We start from the raw sequence: 6567 nt of genomic DNA, 5'->3' as shown, positions 1-6567 counted from the left end.
CATTTACAATAAAAAAAATTTATAATAATAACAATTATGAGAATAAATTTTATATTGTTGTTTTGTGTAAAAATAAAAGTTTAAAAAAAATATGCCAAAAATTTTTATTGAAAAAAAAAAAAAAAAAATTTAGATCGAGAAATCGAACACCAGGACCTTCATGACCCCACGCAAAAACTGCCGCGCGGCCGTTTTGAGTCATTCAAGGAAGTTTGCGTGTTTACTTATTTAAATTGCATTTGGGATTACAAATAACTCATTAAAAATAACAAAATTTATTAATCATATTGATATGTAGAATCCCATAATAATATTAATAATAATAATAATAATTGTAATAATATTTTGATTTTGTGGTGATAAAATAAAAAATAAAACAAAAATTTTTATTAAAAAAAACATTGTAGAGTGTTTCGAACATGGGATTTTTGAAGCGCCTGAGCCAAAAACTCAGCCGCATGTCTACTGTAACGGCTAATGACAGGGGAGTATTAATTTATATTTAAGATGCGTTTGTGAGCTTCAAATAACCATTAACTTCGTAGTAACTAAAATTAATAATAAATAATTATTTAAAAAAATCTGAAAGCATAAAAAATTTTACGAGAGTGACGTCACACGCGAGGCTCCTCACGCTCGCACTTCATTTTTTCCAAGCCTTACTTTCGGCTTGCCTACTTACGAACGTGCTCAGATTCCATGTATTGGTAAGATGCTAACCGTTCCGGGGAACATTGGCGCGCAAGGGGCAATGGTCTTCGTCCGCTCTCGGCTCCTTCCGCGCAACATCGACGCTGCTGTACTGCAGTGGGGTACTGTCTACTCACGGTCTAGCCTTACTGAACCTGTCGCTCCGGGCTCCGGTTAGTACGAGTGAACCACTGTGTTGATGAGTTTTATGTGCGAGCACGAGTTGTCAATTCATTGTAAACGCGTGACATTGTAATCATCATGACCGCTCCCGCCAAGAAATCTTCAGTAGAATCTCTACCTGATCGTATTTTTAAGGATCCTGATACCGATTTATACTACTCTTATCAAGCAACACGCGAAGATCAGGACAAAGAAAGTAAGTAAATTTTTAATTAGTTTAAATTTATGAAAATGAAGTTAGCTGACATTTAAAAATTAGTAGAAATTTTTTATCGAAAAAATTTCAATTAAACAATTAAAAAAAAAAATTTCACATGTTAAAAACTTGAAAAACTAAAAGTGCAATTTTTTGTAAATATCTTTTTAGTTGTAATTTACTTAAAAAAAAAAATCAGAAATTTCTCGACGTCTGCTAACTTCAGTGTCATTTACATTTTCATTATTTATATAATACAATCACTCTACGTACTCAATCAAATAATGCTAGCATGAAAGTAGAGTATTGTTATATGATACTGAAATTAAGAGACATCTGATAATTTATAAAATTTTTTTAACAAACAAACATAAGCGAAAAAAAATTTTATTTAAATAATTTTGTTTTTAGAAGATCTAAAAAATTATAAATACAATTTTTTTTAAATAATTTTCTAAAATTAGTTTATCTTTCAAAAAATTTAAAATAATTGTCATGTGTCTGCTAATTTTGAGTGTCACATAAATAGAATTTCATAGAAATGTAAAAAAAAGAATAAAATCTTCAGATAATCTATAAAATTATAAAGTTCTCCGAATTCGGCTCGTGAGTTGTACTCTTACCAAAGCCATTATAAGGCGTTCGGTTAACTTTTATATTATTATGTGTTCATTCATACATCTATAAGAGGAGACAATATCCATAAGTAGCTATTACTAAGTAATGTTTTCAAACATATTTGTAAAAATAAAAATGAAATACATGTACTTAATATATAAAATGAAAAAAACGCAATAGAGGCAAAAGCAAAAAAGTCGGTGTTACCGATAACAGTGAAAAAACAATCGGTTGTGCTCTTCCTGTTGTTGCGAAATCTTGGAATTTCAAGAGCAGCCGTGGTTGCAATTCTGAGTAAGTATATATATGCACACATGACAAACGTACATAACAGTGTATGAAACTTACCCTACGCGATACAGTAGTCGTAGTAGTAGTACAGCTCACGAAAAAATTCAGAGAACTGAAGGAAACATAAATTCAAAGAATATTCAATTTTTCTAGCTAACATTATATATTTAACGATATTGTTTTTCAAAAAGGAATAACTTTTATAAATCTTCGGTTTAATTTATTAATAAATTAAAATTATCAACTCATAAAAATTGAAGTGAAACAATTTTCGTTATTGTATGCCATTTTTAGTTTACAAACTTTTATACTTTTTAATTAATGAAGTTAATGAAAGTTGAGTTTCCGAAAATTAAAAATTTTTAGATTTTTTTTTATTAAAAAATTATTATAAAAAAATTAAAAATTTGTCATTTGTAAAAAAATTGTAAAACTGTAGATGCAATTAAAAAAAAATATTTTTTACTTCTAATTTAATTATTTTTTCAGATTTTTCTTGTGCTCTTTGAACCATTCGCACGGATGCAATGGGCAAGGGACTCTGGATTCGGACGGAGTTTTTCCGATATCTGGGCGAAAAAAGACGAGGATGCTCCAAAATACCGGCACAACCATGTGGGTGAAGCTGATCTGCTTGAGGATGCAATTTTTTTAAAAGAAATGCATTCTCTACTTTTGTCACTCGTTTTTTGCAGAACAAAGCGATCTACAATAAATTGAAAATCTTGTAAGTTGCTATACAAACTAGATGTTTATTTATTATCATTAAATAATTAAATAATAGTATTTTTAGGTATATTTTTAAAAGTTTTTATTTTCGAATTTCGCATATTTTAGGAAAATTATTTTCCAGATGTAAAAGATAAATGATAGATGAATGATAAGAATTGAAACGATTATTTGTTTAATTTTAATGATTTTTAATTCATTCCGTGATTTTAAAAAATTTGAAAAATTTTTTTCAATGAATGTATTTCGATCTTTTCTCCCTTCAACAATTTTTTAAACCATAAAAGTTAGCTTAAAATCTATTGAATTTATTTTAAAGCTCACATCTACTATTTAAGCTATTATATTATTAGTCCAGTTTTGATACTTTTTCAATTTATTTTGTAGTTGGGAACGTTAAAAAAATCAAGAATAAATTAATTTTACACGATTTATATTACATTCACTATTTGATAAGATTATTCTATTATCCTGATTAGGATCGTCCAGAATTAAAAGATTTTTCACGCATCTTTTGCGTGGGAGCAAGAGAGATAGGTCAAGCGCGTGGTATTGCGTATGCCTACCTTTCTGATTCCGAGCACTCGGCTCGGCATAATAGTCATAATTACAGTTACTACTGATAATAATTTTCACGAACTTAATAGTAAATTAAAATAAATAATAGTTAAAAAATGTTAAAAACATGATTTTATAAATAAATCAAACTAAAAGAATATAAAATATATATTAATAATAGTGTAAATAATAATGATATCCATTTTTTCAAAATTATATATTATTCTATTTTTTAGGTATCCAAGTGCTGCGCTTAAATATCCATTCGAACAGTATCAGCTCGAATGCGGCAGTGGAGGTTAAAAAGAAAATTCCCAGAGTTAACTCATGGATTTAATACATTGATCAATCTTCTGAATCACGATGACAAGTGGAAAAGATTTAAAATCGCACAACAAAGGGCAGTTTGGTTGTTAAACCCTATTATGAGCGAGAACAGATGAAGTCTGCGGCGTCGCCGTGGCCGACCTGGAGTTCCCTCGCCATCGTCCAAAGCCGCTCTCCACCAGTTTATATATTTTGAGGAAATCCCAATTAAACTTGGAGACATCGATGGAAGTCGCATCATTGTTATGACTGTACCTTTTAAAACTCACGTAAGTTAATTGACAAATCTTTTTATCATCGTTTGTACATAAAAAAAATATTTACTTGAAACAAGTAAATAATTTTAAAAAACTTAATTTTCTTTTTGAGTAGAAATATTTTCAAACTAAGCAATTTTTCTTGGTTTATGTAAATTTTACTTAATAAACGAATTTTTCGCTTGATTCAAGTTGATTTTTTTTTTTTTTATATAATCACAATTATCAATTACAAATTATTATTGATTATTTTATTTTTCAGTCTTTTCCCGCCGCATGGACAGCTTTGAATAAAGATTCCTTTGAAGATTACAACAAGCTTGTGAGAAATGGTTTGTCAAAGGTGTTAGGTGACGTTCAACCTGAAAAAATTTATTATGATTTTCATAATAAATTATTTACAGCGTTGCGAGGAGCGCTATCCAGCGACAAGACTAAAAGGAACGCTTGATGCATACAGTCATGTGAGGTTTAAGTTTCTACTTTTTAACTTAGTAATCATGATTTTCTCATTTATGTAGTTCACTCGGGACATATAGTTATTCGCTTTTTACTAATGATTATTTTTATTTAACTGTACAATTATGTCATTTCTGGTGTAATCAATTAAACTTAAAATTTTGCATTTATGACCATTTACCTTAAACTGATTTATGATAATAATTATTTTTATTTGTTTCAGTTGTTGTATGTCAATGCAATGGAGACAATCGATCTACGCGCAAGAAACGCAGTCCATGAAATTCGCATCTTCACAAAAATTTTGCTGCTTGCTTTGTTGCCTCCGCAACAAATTGTAAAAGCTTTGTACAAGTGGTTCAGAATTTAAATGAACAAATGTTTCAAAAGTTTGAACTATTTTTTGATATACTACTTGTCAGAATGGCTCAACAAAGTCGGCCCGAAGTAATCTGTCATTCTACAATGATGTAGATGGCTTGTCAAAATTGCACTAGGATTCATTTTAATCGCCTGCAGAACATGAGTGGGGTCGCGCCTGATACGTGGTCCTTCTTGGGTGAGTTAAAATCATTACTTTTTTACTTTTTTTGAAATCTTATTCTCGATTAAGGTAGTTTGGGTGTCAAATGACTTCAACTTGACCCCATATTTTTTCATATTCATTCGAAAGATTATAATATAATACATCTATAGCAGATTTAACATATTGAAATGATATTTGCAAATTTAAACAATAATTGAACACCGTGAGTAAATTTTTAAGTATCAACCTTACATAACTTATAACAATTGTCATTATTTTTGTGACAGTCCAGTACTTGTTAGTTGATATTTTAATACTATTATTAATTTTCTTAAGTACAGCTTTTACAAAAAGAACTTTAATAAGTCCCATCCCCTGCTACATTCAATTAATAATTATAAATAAGACTTCAATAATTTGCTTCATTTTAGTTATTTGTAATTGCACTGTCTATCTGGACTCTTTTTCCTCATTCCTTGGCTCAGCTTCTGAAGTTCCGAATTTGATTCGGTCCAATACTTTTCAAAGTATATGCATACTTCCTTGATTGGCGGGCCACTCAAGATGTCTTTAATTGCATACTCAAGGTCCACCTCAAACTTTCCGTCAACCAGTTGTGATATTTTTAATACTTATATTATTATAAATTTTTAACCATAATTATGGATTGAAATTATTCAATTAAATTTTGATTACAAATAATTTTATATTTTATGCTATTTTTCGAGTGACCATTTGCAAAAATAAAAATACCTTTTAATTTAAACTCGGATTACGACGACCAAATTACCCTAAAATATTAAATAAACAAATAAATCTAATAACATTTCTTATAATTTAATATTTTATTTCTCTTTTGCTGCAGAGTCCGCAACTTCAATTGAATGCGAAAGTTATCGAGATGTGGATAAATTGGCTAAAAAGAAAGCTATCAGTAGAGGAACACCACCTGTAAAAGCATTGATCGATTCAGCAAAATTAATCGCCTCCAGGAGTTACTTGAAAGCGGAGGTATTAATGAATTGGAGTTTTTACAAAGAGGTGTTTCAGCAGCTGAGCAACTGGTTCGCAATTTAATATTCACAAATCCAGACCCAAATTCTGGATTTGAAATCGTTGACCTCGTACCCATCCATCACAAATTGAGTAAGTAATTAATAAATTCTTCTATCACTATAGGGTAGAAGTACCGTTTGTGGCCATTTTTAATTCAAATAAACGATAGAAATTAATTGATATTAATAATCCATTACAAACTGAATTTTTTTTTAATACAAATTTTTTAAAACTCAAAAAAAATATGGTTATAATATTATAATTTTTTATCAATTAATTCAAATGTTTACTGGCCAAAAATGGTACTTCCACTTTACTTTAATTTAAATATACAGTTTAATGTAAATTTTTTTTATATTTATAATTTTCTCTCTAATTTATTATTATATTTCTTTTACTTACAGCGATCACCATTGCTCGCTTACGGGAAATGGAGCCCGAGGCACCGGAGTTACTATTGTTGGGGGAAATAAATGTTAATGAGAACATTAATAATAACGACAATGAAGTTGACTCAGATGACGAATCTGAAACTGGGCCCATCCGCCTTTATGGCTATGGCTGGGTGGAAAGTAACGAAACAGGTAAGGAAAACATTTTTTAGTAAATTTCATATTAGTAATTTTCTTTACTAAATTATAAAAAATGTTATTAGTTATTATGGTTATAAGTGGCCA

At 29.3% G+C, this 6567-nt stretch overlaps 1 long non-coding RNA gene across 1 annotated transcript; it reads left to right on the top strand.

Annotated features, from left to right (window-relative positions):
* Positions 1-4791: 4791 nt before the first annotated feature.
* Positions 4792-6567, top strand: LOC123270763. Its single transcript, XR_006510693.1, has 4 exons — positions 4792-4867; positions 5700-5980; positions 6295-6474; positions 6546-6567. It is a non-coding gene; the product is annotated as an uncharacterized LOC123270763 (long non-coding RNA).

The sequence above is a fragment of the Cotesia glomerata genome, linkage group LG8, assembly GCF_020080835.1.
Source record: "Cotesia glomerata isolate CgM1 linkage group LG8, MPM_Cglom_v2.3, whole genome shotgun sequence".
NCBI lineage: Eukaryota > Metazoa > Arthropoda > Insecta > Hymenoptera > Braconidae > Cotesia > Cotesia glomerata.
The sequence above is the reverse complement of the archived record's forward strand: the minus strand, read 5'-3'. Positions and strand labels throughout refer to the sequence as shown.